The sequence below is a fragment of the Euphorbia lathyris genome, chromosome 2 (assembly GCF_963576675.1).
Source record: "Euphorbia lathyris chromosome 2, ddEupLath1.1, whole genome shotgun sequence".
Lineage (NCBI taxonomy): Eukaryota > Viridiplantae > Streptophyta > Magnoliopsida > Malpighiales > Euphorbiaceae > Euphorbia > Euphorbia lathyris.
Window position 1 is genome coordinate 64645512 of NC_088911.1, and position 23841 is coordinate 64669352.

Consider the following 23841-nt stretch of genomic DNA (forward strand, 5'->3'; position numbering starts at 1 on the left):
TATGTCAACTTAGTATGAGGTGATTTTTCTACATTTCAAGTTCAGTAAGTAGGAATTATTTTACTCAGCATGGCATTTGCATAAGGTTCAACTTTTCACTCAGCATGGCAATCATACAACATTTACTTAGGAATTTATTGAAGGGGATTAGACATACCGATAGCTTCCCTTAGTATGTTGAATTGTTCACGTGCCAAGGGTTTGGTGAAGATATCTGCAAGCTGTTCATTTGTTGGCACATAGGTCAGCTTGATCTCATCTTTTAGTACGTGATCTCTGATGAAGTGATGCCTTATGCTGACATGCTTCATCCTGCTATGTTGGATTGGATTTTTGGACAGATCAATGGCACTCTTGTTGTCACATTTGATCTCTATTGTTTCAGTCTTTACTCCATAATCCTCAAGCTGTTGCTTTATCCATAGAACTTGAGCAACACAGCTTCCAGCAGCCACGTACCCAGCTTCAGTTGTAGACAGGGCTACAAATGATTGCTTCTTGCTGAACCAAGATACTAGACAGCTTCCAAGGAAGTGACATCCTCCCGAAGTGCTTTTACGTTCTAGCTTATCTCGTCCATAGTCAGCATCAGTATATCCAATGAGTGTGAAGTCATTTGAAGTTGGATACCATAGACCTGCATCAATTGAGCTCTGCAAATATCTAAAGATTCTTTTTACAGTCGTTAGATGAGATTCTCTGGGGTCAGCTTGATATCTTGCACAATAACATACTGAGTATTGTATATCAGGTCTACTAGCTGTGAGATAAAGTAGGGAACCTATCATACCTCGATAGAGTTTACTATCTATTGACTTACTTTTCTCATCTTTGCATAGGACAGTATCAGTACCCATAGGGGTTGATATGGGTTTGCAATCTACCATGCTGAATTTCTTTAACATTTCCTTGGTGTACTTGGACTGACTTATGAAGATGCCATTCTTACCTTGCTTGATTTGGAGTCCAAGGAAGAAGTTGAGTTCCCCCATCATGGACATCTCGAACTCAGTTTGCATCTGTTTGCTAAATTCTTTGCACAAAGATTCGTCAGTAGCACCAAATATTATATCATCTACATATATTTGTGCGAGCAGGGTGTGTTTTCCCCTTTTCTTAATGAACAAGGTTGTGTCAGCTTTTCCCCTGACATAGTTCCTGGTCAGTAGGAAGTTGGTCAACCTTTCATACCAAGCTCTTGGAGCTTGTTTTAGGCCGTACAAGGCCTTTTTAAGTTTATAAACGTGGTTTTGAAATTTTGGATCTTCAAACCCAGGAGGTTGATTAACGTATACCTCTTCGTTTATGAACCCATTAAGAAATGCACTTTTGACATCCATTTGGTATAACTTAAAGTTCATAAAACTGGCATAGGCACACAATATACGTATTGCTTCTAACCTAGCAACAGGTGCAAATGTTTCCCCATAGTCAATTCCCTCTTGCTGACTATAGCCTTGGGCTACAAGTCGAGCTTTGTTCCTTATCACATTTCCATACTCATCTAGTTTGTTTCTAAAAACCCACTTAGTTCCTATAGGCTTTTGATCCCTAGGTCTAGGCACTAAATCCCATACCTCATTTCTGGTGAATTGGTCGAGCTCTTCTTGCATGGCATTTATCCAATATTCATCGTGCTCAGCATCAGCAAAATTCTTTGGCTCATGTACTGAGACGAATGCGACATTGCTGAGGTATTTCCTTAGCTGATCTCTGGTCATCAACTTGTTGTCAGCAGCATCAAGAATGGACTTTTCTGAATGTCCTCTTGGGATTTTTATTTCTTTGGGCAATGTTGAGTCATTTGGAATAGGTGTTTCTACAATCTCTACAGGAATAGATTGGTCAGTAAAAGTTATTTCAACTTCTTGCTTACCTTTGGTCAGCCCTTGTATTGATGATTCAGAGGCTCCATTTTGATCAGCGGAAGCTGAGCTTGGTTCATCTTCAGTGAGCTGAGTTGTCTTTCCTGTTGGGTCAGCTTCATCGAACTCAACATGAACAGACTCTTCTACAATCTGAGTTCGTTTATTATAGACTCTATATGCTTTACTGTTTGTTGAGTACCCTAAGAAGATCGCTTCGTCAGCTTTAGCATCAAATTTTGCAAGATTGTCTTTTGTATTGAGTATGAAACATTTACATCCAAAAGCACGAAAGTAACCAATATTGGGCTTTCGTCCTCTCCAAAGTTCATATGGGGTTTTCTTAAGTATAGGTCTTACTAGAGCCCTATTCAAAATATAGCATGTTGTGTGGACATCATCACCCCAGAAGTACTTCGGAAGCCTATTTTCACTCAACATGGTTTTAGCAATTTCGACAATTGTTCTGTTCTTCCTTTCAACAACCCCATTCTGTTGAGGTGTTCTAGGAGCAGAGAAATTATGGTCAATACCACTGGTTTCACAGAATTCATCAAATTGTTGGTTTTTGAATTCTCCACCATTGTCGCTTCTAATATGAGCTACTTTTAGATCTTTGTCAATTTCAAGCTTTCTAATAAGTGCAGTGAACATCTCAAAAGTTTCATCCTTGCTGCTCAGCAAGATGATCCAAGTGTATCGAGAGAAATCATCTACAATGACCAAGGAAAATTTCTTACCTCCCAAGCTGAGTGGCTGGATAGGTCCGAAAAGATCCAAGTGTAGTAATTCCAATGGTCTCTTGGTTGAGACAATATTTTTACATTGAAATGACTTTTTGGTTTGTTTCCCTTGCTGACAAGCTTTACATAATTGATCTTTCTCAAATTTCAATTTGGGTAATCCCTCAACTAATTGCTTTCTAGCTAATTTGGCAAGAAGGTCCATGCTGACATGCCCAAGTCTTCTATGCCATAGCCAGGAGTTATCCTCTTTAGACACTAAGCATATGTTTTTGGAAAACTGTTTTTCTAAATTTAGCATGTATACATTATCTACGCGAGGGGCAGTTAAAATCAATTCATTTGTGTTCCCCTCGAGTATTTGACACTTAGTATCATCAAACACAACCCTTCTGCCGCTCTTGCAAAGTTGAGCTACACTTAGCAGATTGTATTTGAGACCTTTAACTAGGGAGACTGACTCAATAGTTGGGTTACCTCCGATAGTACCTGAGCCGACTATCTTACCCTTCTTATTGTCTCCGAAGCTTACACTTCCTCCTCGTTTAAGCTCTAGTGTGATGAATTGTGTTTCATCACCTGTCATGTGTCTTGAGCATGCGCTGTCTATATACCACAGCTTTGACTTCTCTATGCATGTCAAGCTAACCTGCATTTTAAACTATTCATTTTTAGGTACCCAATTCTTTTTGGGTCCTTTCTTGTTAGTGTAAACAGGTGCAAAGTCATACTTTAATTTGTGACGACATACTTTTATCGTGTGGCCTGGCTTACCACAAAAGTCACAAAATTTTACCCTTTGAGGGTTATACTGAGTGCGGTCAGCATTGTTGTGCTGAGCATGCCAGCATATCTTTGTGGAATGTCCTTTTCTTCCGCAGAAGTCACATTGGACAACCCGCTTGTTATGCCAACACACTTCTTTTGTGTGCCCCCTTTTTCCACAGCATTCATATTGAGTGAACTGCTTATGCTGGCTAGTACTTGTGTACTCAGCATGGGGTTTATTTCCATTTGAGCCTTTTATTTGGCTCTGTAAGGTTGTGACATCCTTTCTAAGTTTCTTTGACTCAGATTGGACCTCCGTGACAAGCTTATGCATTATTTGCATATTGGTATGTAAATCTGAGTTGTCCTGGAGAAGATATCGGAGGTCACTTAGCTTGACCTCTTCAATCTCGTCACACCGCCTGCTAAGTGATTTGATTTTCTTGTTACACTTTTTAGTTAGTGCATATAAATCACTCAAGGCATTTACCATTTCATTTCTAAGCAAGAGTAGGGATGTTACCTCATTGTTGTGTTCCTCCTGGTCAGTTTCATCAGAGAGGTCAGCTTGCTCAGATTGAGATTGGTCAGCTCCATCATCTGCCATGAAGCATATGTTGGCAGTTTCATTTTGCTCAGTTTCGGATGATGTTGATTCATCACTGTCACTCCATGTTGCTACCATTGCCTTCTTGTTTCCCTTCTTATCTCTTTTTAGGTTTGGGCAGCTTGACTTGATGTGCCCAGTTTGGTGGCACTCAAAACATGTGACAGACTTGGAGCTGTCCTTCTTATATTTGTCACTGGACTCAGCTTTGTATTTGTCACCTCTTTTGTATGGCCTTTTGCTGTTCCTGTCATTTCTTCTGAATAGCTTCTTCATCTTTCTAGTGAACATGGCTATTTCCTCATCATCAGTTGACTCAGCTTCTGTGGAGTCAGCTTTCATTACTAGAGATTTTTGTTTCTTATCTTCAGATTTTTCTTTTGCCTCAAATTTTTTCATAGAGATCTCATGGGTCAGCAGGGATCCGATTAGCTCATCATATTTGTAGGTAGTCAGGTCCTGAGCTTCTTCTACATCTGTTTTCTTTGCTTGCCAACTCTTAGGTAGACTTCTCAGGATTTTCTTCACATGTTCCTCTTCAGTGAAGTTCTTTCCAAGTCTTTTGAGCTCATTTATGATGTTGGTGAATCTTGCGTTCATTTCTGAGATGTCTTCGTTTTCGTTCATCTCAAACAGCTCGTAGAGTCTCATATGCTGATTGACTTTGGACTCCTTAACCTTACTGGTGCCTTCATAGGTCACTTCAAGCTTTTTCCAAATCTCCTGTGCCGACTCACAACCTGAAATCTTATTGTATTCTGCAGCATCTAAAGCACAGTGAAGCATATTTATAGCCGAAGCATTATTTTGTAATTTCCTGAGGTCATCCTCTATCCACTCAGCTTCGCTCTTAACAATTTTCTCATTGTTAACAGTTTTATATGGCACGTGTGGACCTTGAACAATTGCAAGCCATGCACTCATGTTTGTGGCTTGAATAAAGTTCTTCATCCTATTCTTCCAGAATGTATAATTAGATCCAAAGAATAGGGGAGGTCTAGTGATTGATAATCCCTCAGGGAGTATCTGTGTTGTTTGGTTCCATAGAAGGAAACGAGTGCTATTCTCAGCCATTTATGGGATCCGCTCAAGATAGTTATATCTTTGAGTAGTGAGCTTAGGCTCTGATACCACTTGTTGGTCCCGTGTGATTAGTTCCAAGGGGGGGTTAGGAACTAATATAACTTTTTTCGTTTAATTGTATGCTGACTTAGTTATTTTGCAAGTTGGTCAGCTCAGCTTTTGGTCAGCTTGGCCAGATATACTATAAGACAGCTTTGGACGGATATTGACTAAAGCTGTTTTATTTATAAGTTAGATATTGAAACTCTTGGAGGTTTGCTTCTAACTCAGCACTTGAAATTACTCAGAGTTAACTTTAAACAATTCTATATGCTGAGTAAATTTCACATACAACACATGCACATATATAAATTGAGAGAGAGTTTAGAGATTACTCAGTATCACTTATCTTGGTTCGGCCTCTCCGCCTACGTCCAGTCCCCAGAGTCCTCCAGGCTTTTAGAATCCAATACTGAGCTCTTTAAAGGTAGAGCACAAACCAATTACAAGGCAGTTGAATATGCAAGAGTACCTTCCTCTATTCGTCTACTCAACTCCTACTAAGTGCTACAACCCAGCACCTAGATTTCTCTACCACTGAATGTTTACAACCAAACACTCAGCACTGCACTCTCAATTTTACAATTGATAAACTCTTGTTCTTTTCAAGTAAAGAACACTTTAGAAGATTACAAGTAATCACTCTAGCATTTACACAAAGAATGAAAGATGGGTGTAAGATCTATTTTTGTAACTAAGTGCTTTTGTATCTGTTCTCTCTTGTATTTTTCTCTTGGTAGTCCGGCAATGATCCAAGGATTTTGATTGTCCTTATATAGTAGAAAATCTGGAATCGGATCATTTTGAAATGATGTAGCCGTTAAGGTTAAAATGGCTCTTTTAGGGGACAGGTTCTGGTCAGCTTCAGACTGTTCCGGCCATTCCCTTCCTCTGCATTTCCTCAGACGTCAGGTTTGTCTTCTTACGTCTGGCTTGTCTTTTTGTGTCAGTTGTCCTTTACCAATAATCCATTGACCCATACATCTCGGAATGTGTCTTCTGCGTATTTCCAAGGATTCAATTATTGGTTCAGAGGGGCGGTAGTCGTTGTCTTTTAGCAAACGTCTTTTTCATGCTGTCCTGAAGAATCACTCAGCTTCTGTTTCATAAAACCTTGTTATTTGTAATTTCCAAGCTGAGTATAAGTTTAGTCAGCTCAGCTTCGTGAGACAGTTGTTGTGGGCGTGTATATCTTTGTGTTTTGATGCTAAGTTTGATTCCACTCAGCTTGATACTTTGGGCTTCTATGCTGACTTCTTCCTGTCTTACTTCTTATATTTATCTTTATTTATATTTACACTCAACATTGAACAAACGGATTAGTACAATTAAAATAAAGCACATAAATTTAATTGTCTCTTAATCATGGATGATTTTGTCAAATCAAAATCTTGTGGAAAGGTGTTTCAATAAGGGTATGTACTTGATACACCGATACCCCCTAACCCGACGGATGATGCTCCCTTCGAAGAGATTTATGCTTACCTAAAGCATAAGGCTGATGACGATCACGCGGGATGCATCATACTTGCATCAATGACACCGGAATTGAAAAGGCAACATGAGGAGATGGATGCCTATTCCATGGTCGCGCACCTGAAAGAGTTGTTTGGGAATCAAACTCGGTGCGAACGCTACGAGATAACAAAGCATTTATATAGATGCAAGATGTAGGAGGGCACATCTGTAATGACACATTGTGTTAAGATGATTGGCCTTATTACTAAGTTTTCTAGTATTAGAGATGCGATGGATCATGAACTAAGTGTAGACTTACTTCTTCAATCCCTCCCCGAGAGTTATTCACAGTTCATCATGAACTACCAGGTGAATGGCTTGCAAACCTCTCTTGAAGAGCTTGCAAATATGCTCGAGACAGTCGAGCCCAATATGAAAGAAAACAAGGGAATACCGGCCCTTGCTATTGAAGGATCACAGAAGAGGAAAAGGAACCCTCCCAATCCTAACTATCCTAAGAAGGGCAAGGGAGCCATGCTCACCAAAATAAAGGGGAAGGAAGCGAAGAAGCCCAAACGAGAGTGCCACTTTTGTGGTGAAGACGGGCATTGGAAAAGAAACTGTTTGGTGTACCTAGCCTCCCTCAAGAAGGGAAAAGCCGGGACTTCAACATCTGGTATGTTTTATATTGAAATAAATACAATTTCACTATCTGAATCTTGGGTATTAGATACCGGATGTGGATCTCATATTTGTATGAACATTCAGGGACTCAGACGGACTAAGGAATTGAAGAAAAGAAGCATAAACTTGCGAGTAGGAAATGGAGCAAGAGTTGCCGCCCTCGCTGTTGGAGATTATGCTTTGAGTTTGCCCTCTGGGCTTGTAATAGAATTAGGGAACTGTTTGTATGTTCCAGAAATGTCCAGAAACATTATTTCTATTAGCCGTCTTATTGACGACGGTTTTCATATTTCAATAAAAGACAAACATTGCGAGTTTTATAGAGATGGGATTTTCTATTTTTCAGGAATATCACAAAATGGGATTTATGTGCTAGATGACAAAATTTCTGTATTCGCAATTGATACCAAAAGACATAAGCTAGATAATTCAACTTACTTGTGGCATTGTCGTTTAGGCCATATAAACAAAAGACGCATGCTTAAGCTACATCAAAATGGGCTTATAGATTCAATTGATTCTGAATCATTGGAAACATGCGAAGCATGTTTAAAAGGTAAAATGATAAAGACACCCTTTAGCAATAAAGGTGAGCGTGTATCTGACACTCTAGGATTAATACATTCAGATGTATGCGGTCCTATGTCAGTCCAAGCAAGAAGAGGATTCAGATACTTCATAAGCTTCATAGACGACCATACCAGATATGGTTATGTTTACTTGATGAAGCACAAGTCCAAAGCTTTTGAGAAATTCAAATGCTTCAAGAGTGAAGTAGAAAATCAATTAGGAAAGAAAATAAAGATACTTCGATCCGATCGAGGTGGTGAATATCTTTCAGATGATTTTCTGAATTATCTAACTGAATGTGGAATATGCTCACAATGGACACCTCCCTATACACCACAACACAATGGTGTATCCGAAAGGAGGACCCGTACCCTACTAGATATGGTACGATCTATGATGAGCATAGCATTACTTCCAAAGACATTCTAGGGCTATGCCTTAGAGATTGCCCTCTTCACCCTAAATCGAGTACCAACTAAATCCGCTAGTTCCACACCATATGAATTGTTCGTTGGTAGGAAACCCACATTTTCATTCATGAGAGTATGGGGTTGTTCAGCATTTGTCAAACACGTAGCGTCAGACAAACTAGATTCTAAATCTGATAAATGTTTCTTCATTGGATACCCTAAGGAAACTATGGGGTATTACTTCTATCATCCAGATGATCAGAAAGTAATAGTATCCAAGCACGCAACCTTCTTGGAGAAAGAGTTTCTCGAAGAAACAGAAAAGGGAAGCATAATTGAACTTGATGAAGTTCAAGAAGAAGAAACACCGACTGAAACAACAGAGGCGGTTGAGGAACCCGAAGCAGTCCCATTGGATGAGACTCAAGTGCCACCTATTCGTAGATCACAAAGAGTTCGTGAACTCCCAATTAGATATGGTTTTCTAGTGGGAGATGATGATGAGGTTCCCATGTTAGATGATGAACCCGAAAACTACGAAGAGGCTCTTACCAGTCCAGATTCTAAAGCATGGCTCGAGGCCATGGATTCTGAAATGGATTCCATATACACCAAACAAGTGTGGACTTTGGTTGATCCACCCGAAGGGATAAAACCTATTGGGTGCAGGTGGATCTTCAAGAAGAAGACTGGCATGGATGGAAAGGTTAACACCTACAAAGCTAGGTTAGTAGCGAAAGGATATCGTCAGAAGCAATGAATTGATTATGACGAAACTTTCTCTCCTGTAGCCATTTCCAAATCAATCAGAATAATGCTTGCTATTGCCGCTCACTATGATTACGAGATTTGGCAAATGGATGTGAAAACATCTTTCCTAAACGGAAACCTGCTTGAGGATGTATATATGATATAGCCTGAAGGTTTCATATCAAAGGATGCAAACAAGGTTTGCAAACTACAGAGATCCATTTATGGACTCAAGCAAGCATCGAGAAGCTGGAACAAGCGTTTTGACGAAACCATAAAACAATTTGGTTTCGAACAAAATTGCGAAGAAGCTTGCATTTACAAGAAAGCAAGTGGGAGCTCAGTTGCATTTCTAATATTATATGTGGACGATATATTATTGATGGAAAATGATATAGCTCTACTACAGTCGGTGAAAGTACGGTTATCAGGTAACTTCTCCATGAAAGACCTTGGTGAAGTAGCTTATATACTTGGTATAAAGATCTGCAGAGATAGATCAAGAAGACTGCTTGGTCTTTCACAAGCTACATACATTGAAAAGGTGCTAAAGCGGTTTAGCATGCTTGCATCGAAACGAGGTAACTTACCCATGGTACATGGAGTGAAGTTAAGCAATCATCAATGTCCTAAAACCGAAGATGATAAGAAACGCATGGCTGTAATCCCGTACGCCAGCGCAATCGGTTCGATTATGTATGCTATGCTTTGCACTAGACCTGACGTAGCGTTCGCGTTGAGTATAATGAGTCGTTATCAAGGTAATCCGAGAGACGAGCATTGGAATACCGTCAAGAACATTCTTAAGTACTTGAGAAGGACTAAAGACATGTTCCTAGTGTACGAAGAAGGGGATCTAAAAATAGAGGGATTTTCAGATGCTAGTCATCTCACAGATGAGAACGATTTTAGATCCCAATCAGGATACCTGTTTATCTTGAATGGGGGCGCGGTCAGTTGGAAGAGTTCCAAGCAGCGAAATGTAGGTTTCTCTACGACCGAGTCAGAGTACATCGCTGCTGCGGAAGCAACAAAGGAAGCGGTTTGGATTAAGAAGTTCATTACAGAACTTGGTGTGGTGCCTGACATTGTAAATCTCATTACTCTGTACTGTGATAACAATGGAGCCATTACACAAGCAAAGGAACCACGGTCTCATAATGCATCCAAGCATTACCTAAAGCGATACCACATTGTTAGAGAGATTGTGGCAAGAGGAGATGTGAGAATAGAAAGAGTACCTATTGAGGACAACGTAGCAGATCCGTTGACAAAGCCCTTAGCCCAGAAAGTACATGATCGTCATCTAAGTTCTACTGGGATAAGTTGTAGAAACAATTGGCTTTAGTCCAAGTGGGAGTATGTTGGGGTTTAGTGTCCTATAGACAATTGTTCTTGGATATGAACTAAATGTAAATGAAGTGTTCTTTATATCATTTGTTTTAATAAGATATGGTTTCCTAACTATATAAAGGCAACCTCTTTTAAGAACTAAATAAGTCTAATAAAAGGAAATCCCTAAGTTTGTTTAAAGTGATTATAAAGTGTTCATACAAGCATGAAGTGAGACAAAACTTTATAATAAACTAATAAACTTAAAACCACCCCAAGTCAAGTAATATGTTTAGAAACAGGATTGACATATCACTGCTGAGACTTGCATGTAATAATGTCTTCTGTCGAGACAGAGAGCTGATCTCACAAGCTTCAGATATGCAGATATCTGGACAGTTACATGGATCCGATGAAAGGGAGTTCATTAGGATTGGGGACCCGACTTGAGATAACAAGATGGGTAGATTTATCCTTGTCACCTATTCATCTCATTGGTATTAATAAGTATAAGTAATCATCAGACTCAAAGGAATGTTAATTAGTGATTCTGAATTATGGAATGTGATGCTTTGATCCTGTTGTAACACGATCCATAACAGAGATGACTCTAGGGTGTGAACGGCAGATGTTGGGTATCACAGGAAGTAATTGTAGGATAGTTATACATTGGATTGAGCATTTGTCACTCCCGATAAATGGGAGATACGTCCAAGGATCGCTTGTGGAAGACTTGACTCTAAATCCTTACAAGGTAATAGCTTAAGACTTGAAATGCAGATTTCACTTAACCTATCTAATTGGAGTTAACTCGACCTGTACAAGTAAAACGAACGTCTCGCTATATATGACTTGACATTGCCCATGGTCATAAGATTCAGTTCAAGGATGTAGTTGATAAAGGATCGAATTATACTGTAACTAATACGGAAAGGTCAACGATAGAATCAACTTGTCTTCTTATAGCTCTGGGGGAATGTTTCGGATTTGCTAATCACATTTCGCGTACTCATTCCGTTATGCAAAGATTAAATATAATTCTGAGAAAATTAATTTAATAGTTGCATACGGCTAGAAGCAATAAGAACCTAATGGGTCACACATAAGACTTGGAGCCCAAAAGAGAAACAGATGTTAATTGATTGATGGAAGCCCAACTGTGTCCACTAAGGCCTAATACTTAAGGGGGGCGATTTTTATGTATGTAAAATACATAAAGAAATTAATTTGATTTTAAGCAATCCTAATTGGATTATGATTGTGAATTAAATTAATTAAAGGATAAATAAGTTAGGAGGTTTAATGAGATTAAATTGCTCCTATTATTATCCTAAAAGGTTATTATTATTATCTTTATATTTAGATATAATTATAGATAATAATTAATAAGAATTTTATTCCGAATTAAATTCTTATTCAATAACCTAATTCTATCTAACTAGGGTTTAGATACAAGAGAGTATATATACCCCCTTATATGAGAATTTCGGCCAAGCCATAGTCTATCGAAGAGAGAGAATTTCGACCCCTTATTGAGGACGAGATCATTCACCGCTTCCTTCCGATTCGATTGATTTTCATCTCTTTCTCCATTCCTTGATCTTGTGTTGATTAATTAGAGGCAATCTATTCTTGATTGCTTTCATACGGTTGAATTCTAACTTGGTTTTGAATTGTGTTTTTGTCTTGTGCTCGGGAACTCGAAGTAAGAGTTGTGGGCATTTCGATTGCAACGGCAGATAGAACATCAAAAGGTATGTCCTTTTTGTTGAAACACCTTTCCACATGATTTTGATTTGACAAAATTATTTAAGTTAATCCATGATTAAGACAATTAAATTTATGTGCTTTGATTTAATTGTACTAATGCGTTTGTTCAATATTGAGAATAAATATATATATATATAAGAATAGGAATCAAAGCAAGACAGAACGTAGTCAGCATGATAACATAGCACGAGCTGAGTAAAGTAAAACTCAGTATGAAAGAAGGAAAGTCTTCTTCAGAACTGAAACTTGCAGATAAAGCTGACCACAGAAGCTGAGTAGAACTTAACTCAGAAAAGTCTTCTTTGGAACAATATCTTGCACAACGAAGCTGACCATGGAAGCTGAGTAAAGAGCAACACAGTATCGTAAATAGCAACGATCAAAGACAACGACTATCAAAGTAAAGCTGAGTGCTCTTCAGGACAGCACCAATGATCTGTTTGCTAAAAGACAAGATCCGACAGTGATCTCGCCAATTCAGAAGCTTTGGAATCATGCAAGGATATAGTTTCGAGATGCATGGGTCAACTATCCTCTAGCTAAAAGACGAAACTGGCACTAGAAGACGAACCTGCGAGAAGAAGACAAGCCTGACGCCTGTGGAATTCAGACGATAGGATTGGCCTGCAAATCTGAAGCTGACCAAAACAATGTCACAAGAAAAAGCCGTTTGAATCCAACGGATAATTCCGGATTCAAATGATTGTGTCTTTAGATTTCAACTATAAAAGGACAAGTTCACTTTTGGATCCTTAGCCGATTTTGCCAAGAAAAATACAAGAGAAAAAGAGAAAAGATACAAAGCACATTCAAACAAGAACAAGATCTTACACCAAACTTCCATTTCTGTGTAAAAGCTAGATTGATTTTGTAATAACCTAAAGTGTTCTTCATCTAGAAAGAACAAGTTTGTATCAATTGTAAAATTGAGAGAGTGGTGCTGAGTACTCGGTTTTAAGTACTCAGTGGTAGAGAAATCTAGGTGTTCGGTTATAGCACTTAGTAGGAGTTGAGTAGACGAATAGAGGAAGGTACTCTTGCATATTCAACTGCCTTGTAAACGGTTTGTGCTCTACCTTTAAAGAGCTCAGTATTGGATTGAAAAAGCCGGGAGAGATTCTGGGGACAGGACGTAGGCGGAGAGGCCGAACCAGGATAAGTCGTGCTGAGTAATTTATAACTCTCTCTCAATATATCTATATATGTGTTGCTTGATTAAATTACTCAGGATATAAATTGTGCAAGCTGACACTGAGTAATCTTGGTGCTGAGTTGGAAGCTGACCTCAAGTGTTAATTCCCAACTCACGAGTAAAACAGTTCTAGTCAGCATCTGACTAAAGCTGTCTTACACTTCTCGGTCGTGCTGACCTAAACTAAGTTAAAGTAATTAAAGAATTATCTTAAGTCAGCATAATTAAGCGAAAAATTTATATTAGTTCCTAACCCCCCTCTTTGGAACTAATCATACGGGACCAACACTTCTATCCCTCTTTATATGAAATAACGATTAACGGATCTTGGGTTAATGGAAAAAGGTTAAAATTTTTATATTTCCGCTGCCAAACGTTTGCCTATTTCCCTTCACCAGAAGTCTTCCACCTATCTCAAAGATAAGAGCATTCTGGAAGACAAGAATCAAACCACGTTGGACAAGATCAACAATGCGAGACAAAGACAGAGTTGACTTCTGCACAACTGACATTGCCCATACCAGATAAGGAAAGTTTCAGAACCACAGACGGCTTGTCTCCTGGTCAACCTGAGAACTTTGCCTGATTTGGCTAGACCAAAAAGTCTACCTCCGGCTAACTCTGGAGCACAGTGTTGAGTGATTTCCGCAAGTGCACGGTATACGCTTGTAGTAATAAAAGATATCGAACCCACAGGGAACGCTTTTTAACTAAAACTTATTCTAATTCAGTTTTATTCTCGACTTTAGGTTTAACTTAAGAAAATCGTTTAATTAATTGTATTGGTTAGGATTAGATGAGAATTATATGTTGAACTTTAGAGAACAATTCTGTCTTGAGATTTGATTACAAGACAGAAACTTTCGTGTTTAGAATAAAAAGTGTATAAAACTTATTCACATTAAGCAAAGAAAGCAACTATAACTTTGGTAAGATTATGAACATGTAATAATTCAAGAATTTACGCAATTAATGGGCTTTGAACCGTAGAAATCTCTCTGGATCGGAGCAGATTTCTACCTTAATCAAATTAGTATTTTATATCCGATAAGCCGCGCTCACGATCATATCATCCATAAAAACTAATTCTTTCAAGTGTTCAACACAGTTTCCTTTAAATATAATTGTGTAAAACATTTTAATGAAAACACCAGTTTATTACTTTGAAAAATCATTTTGTCAAAATAACATCAAAATAACAACAGGAAGAATATATTGAATAAGATAAATGTATTATTAATGAATTGTGAATCTTCACAAGTTAACAGAGAGGAAGAAACATGGATAGCATTTTGACTAAATCTTTGAGATCCGGGTTGTCAATCTTTCCATCAAACTCCGTAGGTTTGTCAGACCCTTTTGCGCTTCAGCCGTTAGTTCTTCTCACTGAATCTTCGGAATAGAGACCGCTAGGTCCACTACCAGAATGAAAACTTGTCTCTGAACAATCTTTAAAACTAAACTAATCACTACTGCGTTTATAACTAATCTAAGAACAACTTGTGTACAACAAGTTTGCTTTTACATAATTGAAAACTAATCTGACTCATTTCTGAGTCAGAGTTTCTTCAACATAATAACAACTCTCATAACCCACTTAACCAACCTAATCCACTCTTGAATTCTGAAATGAATCACTTATTTATAGTTGGTGAATGGTTGTAATTGAAGGGTCGTGTCCGCTGGTGAAGGGTCTCTTTTATCCAAACGAACAGACGCGTTTTTTGGATTTCTGACATGTGAAAGCTGTGCAGAATTCTTCGCTGTCTCAACTGAGATTCCAAGAATCTCAGTCGTGACAGGGGGTGATGGAGAAAGCTGAAAAACTTCGATCTTTAGTGTTTGAGATTAGCGTGTCGCGATTGAGATTCTGAGAATCTCAATCGCGACAGGGACGTTCTCCCCCGTCTATCGGCTGCTTCTCGTCTCCTTGAATCGGTCTTCTGATTAACACGTACTTTTGGCACGTAACTTAGGTTTTTCCCTCGTTTTTGCTCCGTTTTAGCTCCTATTTGGATTTAACCAAATAATTAAGTACCTTGCATCAAAGAAGTATATAAAGACGTAAAAGTACTCTAAATGAATATAATTAGCACGATTTCAATGTAAAATTTAACGTATTTATATATGATATTTTAGGTATATTTTGGGCTTTACAAACTCCAACACTTAAGCTTTTGCTAGTCTCTAGCAAAATTTAACTGAATTTATTCTTTAATCAATCTCTTTATAAATAGAACATATATCCATATATTCCTCTTTAAATTAGTTAAACCGAAAGAAAAACTTTTCATGGTAAATTTATACGCAAAGTATCAAACTAGCTAGTGTAAAAGAGATATATCATTTGTCTTGTATCTCAATTTTTATATTGAAGTATTCGGGACGGTGTAAGCACACATGTTTTTGAATCTTTCGTCTCAAGGCATTTCAAAGCACAAAATTTCCTTTCCTAAACCTAAACTATTACAAATATGGATTTATTAAGGACTTAGGTTTAATATATTTACTTAGTCACGCCTGTGATAAGGGTGGTCTCGTCCGTGACTTTATATGAATTAATTTGCTTTTGTGTTCGTTTAAGAGGTACCGACCATCCCATGGGTGGACGCAATCGTTACTTAAAACTTTAAACACGTTTAATTTTGCTTTAATTTCTAACGTTCCTTTCATACCTCGACTGTGATAAGGGTGGTCGCAATCGTGACCAAAAGTACCGTTTGTTTACTTTTTCTTTCCTTTCATACCTCGATTGTGATAAGGTTGGTCTCAATCGTGACCAAAAGTTAAGAATACGACTACTTGATTTAATTAACATGTAAATAAAATTGGGAAAGAAAAATAGCACATTCATCCTATATTGACTTGAAATTCAACATGTATAGGCTAAAGTTTCCTTAAAAACTTCAATTGGTTTTTAATGTAAGACGAAAATCATACCAAGCTAAAATGCTAAAGTTGTTAGTTCGATTTATGCCTATAAACCTAATTGAAAATTGAAAATAAGATTTATATTTATCATGTACTCATGATATAAAATAGAGATTTGAAACTAAAGAAATTTTACTTATATATATATATATTTACTCGAGACGTTTTGTTTTGATAAAATCATTTCGGAGATTTGTAAAAATATTTCAAAAAGATATTGCCCATATAGAAATATTATTTCTAACAATAATGATAACCTTAAAATATGTTAAACATTATTTTGAAAGTAGAATTATTTGAATATATGAAATATATACTTAACAAAAAGTTATGCTTAAGAAAAATTGCCATTGTTTTTGAAAATGTTGTACTTTATATAAAAATATCGCATTATATACTTTATTTAAACATTAATAACAACATGCATTTATACTTAAATAAATAGCATTCATTCTCATTCGTTGCATTCATTCGTACTTAAAATTAAAATGAATATGAAATATCTCCTCCCACACTTAATTTGGACCATGTCCTCATTGGTGCAAAAATTGATAAAACACGAAAAATAGTACGAAATTAAATCATACGAATGAGAATTAAAAATATGGTACGATAACATTCAAACATAATAATAAATATAGTTGTACCAAACATAAGTAAAATTGTACCAAACATAAGTAGAAATAGTGTACCAAACGGAACACAACATAATAATAATAACGAAAATGAGTTAAAGATAGAAAGGATAAAACCTATCAAGGTGAACTCGGTGGTGAAGGCGTAGTCTCAACTCCTTGGCGTCAGAAGAAAGAGAGCAACCGGCGACGAGTAGATTTGTGCTCACGTCTCAAAGTAGTGATATTGGCATCTGTAGTCTTCCGAACAGACTCTAGCAAGTGCACTAGATACAAGTAATAAAGTGATAAGTCGAGTATCGTATCCACAGGGATTGAGGACCAAAGTTTACAAGGAATACTTTGCAGAACAGGGTGTTCGTTGTGTGTGATTCTTTTATGATGACAGATGTTGGTGGTTGTGAAGACTAATGACTAAACAAGTTGCTTTACGTGTGAAAAATGATTGCTTGATAATGATAATAAGGAGAACAGGCTAAGCACAGCGGAACAGGTTACTGTAAGCTTCAAAACAACCTAACAAATCATGAATGATGCAAATGAAGCCAAGGTTTCTGTTTTAACTCTCACTTAAGTCAACTCTCGTGTGTTCTTAGATTCTAAAATTTCCTAAAACCCGTAGCGTCCTAAAGTTTTGTTCTTTCTTGCATTAAGATTGAAACATCATTTCTTATGAGAAAACCCTTGATAAAACCACCTAACATTTCTGCTTCAGGGTTGGATGTTTCATAGAGAGTTCGGTGAAGATGAAAGCAGTTTCCTATCATTCATCTAACACAAACATACATGCTCAAGCATTTAAATATAAAGCCTCAACAAACACTTCATGCATTAACATCATTCATTCATTGCTAGACTTGGAAAAACTTACATTACCGGCCCCGACTGGCCGAGAGCATTCAAAAGGATTACTCACCCATACAGGCGAGTGAGCAATCTGATAGTTGGAAGCTCTGAAACTCCATCGATGAAGCTCTCTTCCTTTTACAAAGTCTATCTTTTTGTTCTCCCAAAAAGTGTGATCCCTTTCCTTCCTTACTACCTCTATTTAAAGGAAAGGTCGGGGTCTAAAACGGTACTAGAAGAGTATCCGCACAAAATATATTACAAAATAAAGTCAAATGTTCAGAAATCTAAAAATTGCTAAAAGTGGTGAAGATCATTTTGACCCTTGAACACTCAAGGGTTGAGCTTTCTTTTCATCATGTTACTTTACGCCTGTACTTATCCGCCTCTCTGCGAGCAGCTACTGTCGTACCTGCTTCCCGTCTAGTCTCTGTCCATCACCAGGGGTTCCGGCGTTTGACCGCTGGATCAAAGAATGGCATAATCTCCTCTTAGTTGTGCGAACAGGCTGCTTCCAGTCTATTTGGCTAAGTCTTTCCTTATTTGCATAAAAACACCTATAAGACCTTCTTTCATGTAATAAAACACAACAAACACCCTTAATTCATTATAATTAACACCTTTAAATGTAGTCAATTTCATGCCTAACAAACACCCCCAAATTGAATCTTTGCTTGTCCTCAAGTAAACAATAGATAGAAAGTAAGTTAATCTAAAGGACAAAGAGTTAAGAATGAAAGAATACGGAAACAGGAGTTTGAATGTTACAGGGAACTGAGAGGGTGATACTAATTGCTTTGTTCTGAGGAGATAATGACATAATAAGTGCAAGTTATGACCTTTTGATGAAGTTATACCAGTGGAGGATTGTGCACCCTTCTCGAGAAATTCCTTAAAGCTTAAAATTAGACCTCAAATTTCACAAAGAACAACCTGTTTGCCAGTTTGCCTCACCAAGGAATGGAATTTTTCGCTCACTCTCGTATGGCCTTTGTTTTCCATAGGGGAAAGAGTGCAACTTCACTCCTCAGCTCAGCAAATACACCCTAGGGTGTGAGTTTGCTTTTTGGCCCCATGTCAATGGATCAACAATTTTCCAAGCATAGTCAAAAGGTCTTGAACATGGTTGTAATGTTAGGCTTAGGCTAAGGCATGGAAGTGAATGGCTTTTTAAGTGTCAGGATTCTGTCTACATGCAGCAGTATTTGATTATACCCAATTATCAGCATATGAGCAATTCTTGTTCTTAGCTTAAACAATTGACACAGCCTGTTGCTTCACATTGACCAAACTATTCTTTTAAACACACCAAAGATAACCATCCAAGCATTTTATTTCAAGATTAAAAGACTTTATTCAAAGATTTTATCTTCTCATATTCTAGCATCATACCTCAAATGTCAGTATTTTTATCTACATAACTCATATTTTTGTAATTTCTTCTTGTTTCCATTATGAGACAGATTCAAGGTATTCTGGGATAGCAGTGAAAGGAATGGGTTTCTTGTGTGGTGTGTGTTTAAGAAAGAACAGGCTAAGGCTCAAGTTGGTTATCCTAATAATGTGAGTGCAATGCACGGGTAGGCTCTTTGTGTAGTGAATTCAGAATCTAAGTGCCTTTTTCCTCCTATGGTTGTCAAAAAGAATCTCCATGTCAACAGGGCATACCCAAGCAAATTCTCCCTAAAGATAGTAAGTGCTGGCCCACTCTTACAAAGAAACAATGCACATTCAAATGCAATTGCGGGCTCAAGTTCTCACTATTTTAGGGGACTATGCATTAAGGCAAAAGGTTCCTTTTGTGAAAAATGATTTAAAATTTCAAAATTTGTGGAACTTCATTGTTCGGGAAAACACAAATCCAACACCAGACTATCCTCATGCATTCCACTCATAACCAGCACAGTCTGTTCAGTCTGTAAAGCAAAACAGTCGAAATAAGAATATGTACCAAGAAATGAACATAATGAAGAGTATTTACTAAGGACAATATGAATCAAAGATCTCAGGGGGATACTTGTTATTCATAAGATTTAACTAATTAACAACTTGTTCAGGCTTTTTTATCATGTTCATGCATGCAGATATTGTAATTTGTAATCCCTCCCCACCCCCAAATTAGAATGAAACATTGTCCTCAATGTTGGTATGAAGGAAAGCAAACCATAAACAATAGTCGCATGATAAAGGATAGAGTGAGCAAGAACTTAAAAAAAATGATAGGTGTTACCAAATGCTTAGGACAGCGACATATTTGAAGTAATCAGGCGGGAGGGGAAAGAGAGGAATCAACCTCTCTATCCGCAGCGGCAGTAGCGCCATCCCCTTTCGAGGAGGCAGCAGCGTTGGCAGGTGTGTCAAGTTTAGTTCTTACCGGACTTTTGATCGAAAAACCAGAAGGGCTTTCCTTTCCATGCTCCTCAATACAAAGATTTTTCAACATGTCGATCTCTCCCTGCTGCGCAGCATACTTCTCCTCAAGAGCAAATATCATTTCTCTGTTGGCCTGGTTTTGAGCGAATAGGGCATGGAACTTGGTAAGAATGTCTTCGTTGGTGAGCTTGGCACACTTCTGGTAAAAGCCCAAATCTTTGGCGTGCTCGATCTGTTCCGACTCGGAGGATACTGACACAGTGGGCTTATGCTTTCGCTTTCTACTTTCAACTCTTTTAGCTTCCACAAAATCTGGCATCCAGACCCATTTCCCGTTGACCATCCTTCCAAACAACATACTCTGAAGGCTCTTCAAGTCAATCTGGTCTAGGTGGTTAACCACCGTGAGCCGATTCTTATCCTCTAGTTTGAACACCCCAATGGCTTCCGCTATACAGGTTATAATACTTCCACAGCAAATTACCAACGAGTTCTTTCCAAACGCACTAATATACTCCCCAAACCAGAAACCCAAGTTCATCCTTTTTCCGTGCACCATACTCCACAGAGCGGTGAGGTCGGCATGAGGTATGGTGGCCTGATTCTCACGAGCGAATATGGTGCCTGAGACCAGCTTGTGTAGATATCTGATAGCAAAATCCTCGATACCCGATGCCTTGGATGCACTTCCATCATAACTTGGCTGGCCCGAGATTGATTGCCAGAAAGTCGAAGGGTCGAACTCATCAGGGGTTTCCGTAAAAGCCCCTTTGTAACCTTCCGACTCCAAGACTTCGTCATCCGCCGCATCTAGGAGATTGTTGAATGTGTTCAAGGATGGCCGTTGAGTGTGGGTCATAAGCCGGAAACTAAATTTCCCTTCCTCATTAGGGTCTATGATTTCGGGATTATGTTTGAAAGTTGCAAGAAACTCCAAGGTGAGTTCTTTATATGCTGGTTCTTTCATTTCGAAGAAACATCCGAAATGCCCCGCCTCCATGAGTTTCCGCACTTTCTCATCAAGCTTGAGTCTTTTCAATGTATCCCAACACACAGTTCGTATCGGCCCGAACTCGAGCTGAGCGAGATCATCATAATATTTTTGTGTGGTGGCGTCCTTGAACTGGGAGAGCTTCTTTACTAATTTTTCATCGGGAACAAATGCAACTGTGCTCGTGCCCACCATTTTGCTCTTTCCCTTTTCTTTCTTTGTGCCCTCGATTTTAATTTGCTTGCCAGATCCTCGAGTTCTCATCCTATGCTCAAGTCTAAATAGGGTTTTCAAACGATAAAGATCACAGAACATGTGGTGAACAGTGACAAAAAAATGTGTGAAAAAGAAAGCAAGTCGAACAAGGGTCCGTAATTTGGTCGGTCTCCTTAAGTAGGGAGAAGAATGAAACGGCCTGTTGCCAACCCGTCATTATGAGAGCGCTCAAATGAACGCCACCTGGACGAGTGGTTGGCAAAAGGCGCGCTCAGTTGAAGAGACTCTTGGGTGGCGAACGGTCACTTTTCTAAATTTGAATTTACTATTCTCCTTTCCATTTGGTTTTACAGAGAAAGGAGAATAAGTAAAATGTAATAAGTACTAGTGACAGATGATTAGAGGTTTGCTTTTTCAGTTCACAGTTCGCCTCCCTTTTCCCAAGGATAACTCTTCAATTGGTGTGGGGGATCTTGGAAGTGGACTGTGTCGATCTTCCTTGTGTGATCATTCTCTAGATAGGGTTTCGATCTTTGCCCATTTACTTTGAAAGGATCCTGCCCTTCTGTGCCAATTTCAACTGCTCCATGACCAAACACCTTGTGTACCAGATAAGGTCCCGACCATCTTGATTTTAGCTTTCCAGGAAACAACCTGAGTCTCGAATTGTACAAGAGAACTCTCTATCCTTCGTGAAACGTCTTCGTCTGGATTTTTCTATCGTGCCACATATTGGGCTTGTCCTTGTAATTTACAGCGTTTTCATACGAAAACAGCCTGAACTCTTCCATGTCACAGAGTTGAAGTCTTCTCTGGTCTCCCACGGCCTGTTGCTCAAAATTTAAGAAGGTTAATGCCCAAAATGCCCTGTGTTCCATTTCAACTGGTAAGTGACAAGACTTACCGTACAATAATCTAAACGAAGACATTCCGATTGGTGTTTTATAGGCCCCCGATACGCCCAAAGAGCATCGTCAAGCTTGTTTGCCCAGTCTCTCCTGGAATTTCCAACGGTTTTCTCTAAAATTCTTTTAATCTCTCGATTAGAAATCTCAACCTGTCCACTAGTTTGTGGATGGTAAGGTGTGGCAATTCTGTGAGAGACCCCAAGCTTGCCCATCAGCTTCTCAAATTTGGTGTTGCAAAAATGGGTTCCCTGATCACTAATGATCGCTCGTGGGACCCCGAATCGGGCAAACAGCCATTTCAGGAATTTAACAACCACACGGGCGTCATTGGTGGGACTGGCCATTGCTTCAACCCACTTGCTCACATAATCAACAGCCACTAAGATATATTTATGCCCAAGAGATGTAGGGAATGGTCCCATAAAATCTATTCCCCAAATATCAAAAATTTCATAAACGACTATGTTATTGAGGGGCATGGCATTTCTAGCTGAAATATTGCCTGTTCGTTGGCACTCATTGCAAGTGCGAACAAACAAATTTGCATCTTTAAAAAGTGTTGGCCAGAAAAAACCTGATTGAAGTACTTTAGCTGTAGTTCTACTAGCGCTATGATGTCCTCCAGCTTCTCTGTCATGACAATGGCTTAGAATAGCCTGTCCCTCCTCTTGAGATATACATCTTCGAATAATTTGGTCAGTGCACAACCTAAAAAGATAGGGTTCTTCCCAAAAATAATATTTTATTTCTGCATAGAACTTCCTCCTTTGATTAGTGGACATGTTGTGAGGTTTAAGTGAACTGGCTAGATAATTGGCAATGTCGGCAAACCATGGAGCAGGCTGTGCAGTATAGAGACGTTCGTCTGGAAAGTCTTCCAAAATCTCTGGTTGTTCCTGGCTGCTTTGGTGAGGAATTCTTGACAAATGATCAGCAGCCACATTTGTTGGGGTTTAGTGTCCTATAGACAATTGTTCTAGGATACAAACTTAATGTAAATGAAGTGTTCTTTATATCGTTTGTTTTAATGAGATATATGTTTTCATAACTATATAAAGGCAATCCCTTTTAAGAACTAAATACAGTCTAATAAAAGGAAATCCGTAAGTTTGTTTAAAGTGATTATAAAGTGTTCATACAAGCATGAAGTGAGATGAAACTTTATAATAAACTAATAAACTTAAAACCACCCCAAGTCAAGTAATATGTTTAGGATTGACATATCACTGCTGAGACTTGCATGTAATATTGTCTTCTGTCGAGACAGAAAGCTGATCTCACAAGATTCATATATACAGATATCTGGACAGTTACATGGATCCAATGAAAAGAAGTTCATTAGGATTGGGGACCCGACTTGAGATAACAGGATGGGTAGATTCATCCTTGTCACATGTTCATCTCATTGGTATTAATAGGTATAAGTAATCCTCAGACTCAAAGGAATGTTAATTAGTAATTCTGGATTACGGAATGTGACGCTTTGATCCTGTTGTAACACGATCCATAACAGAGATGACTCTGGGGTGTGAACGGCAGACGTTGGGTATCACAGGAAGTAATTGCAGGATAGTTATACATTGGATTGAGCATTTATCACTCCCGATAAATGGGAGATACATCCATGGATCGCTTGTGGAAGACTTGACTCTAAATCCTTTCAAGGTGAT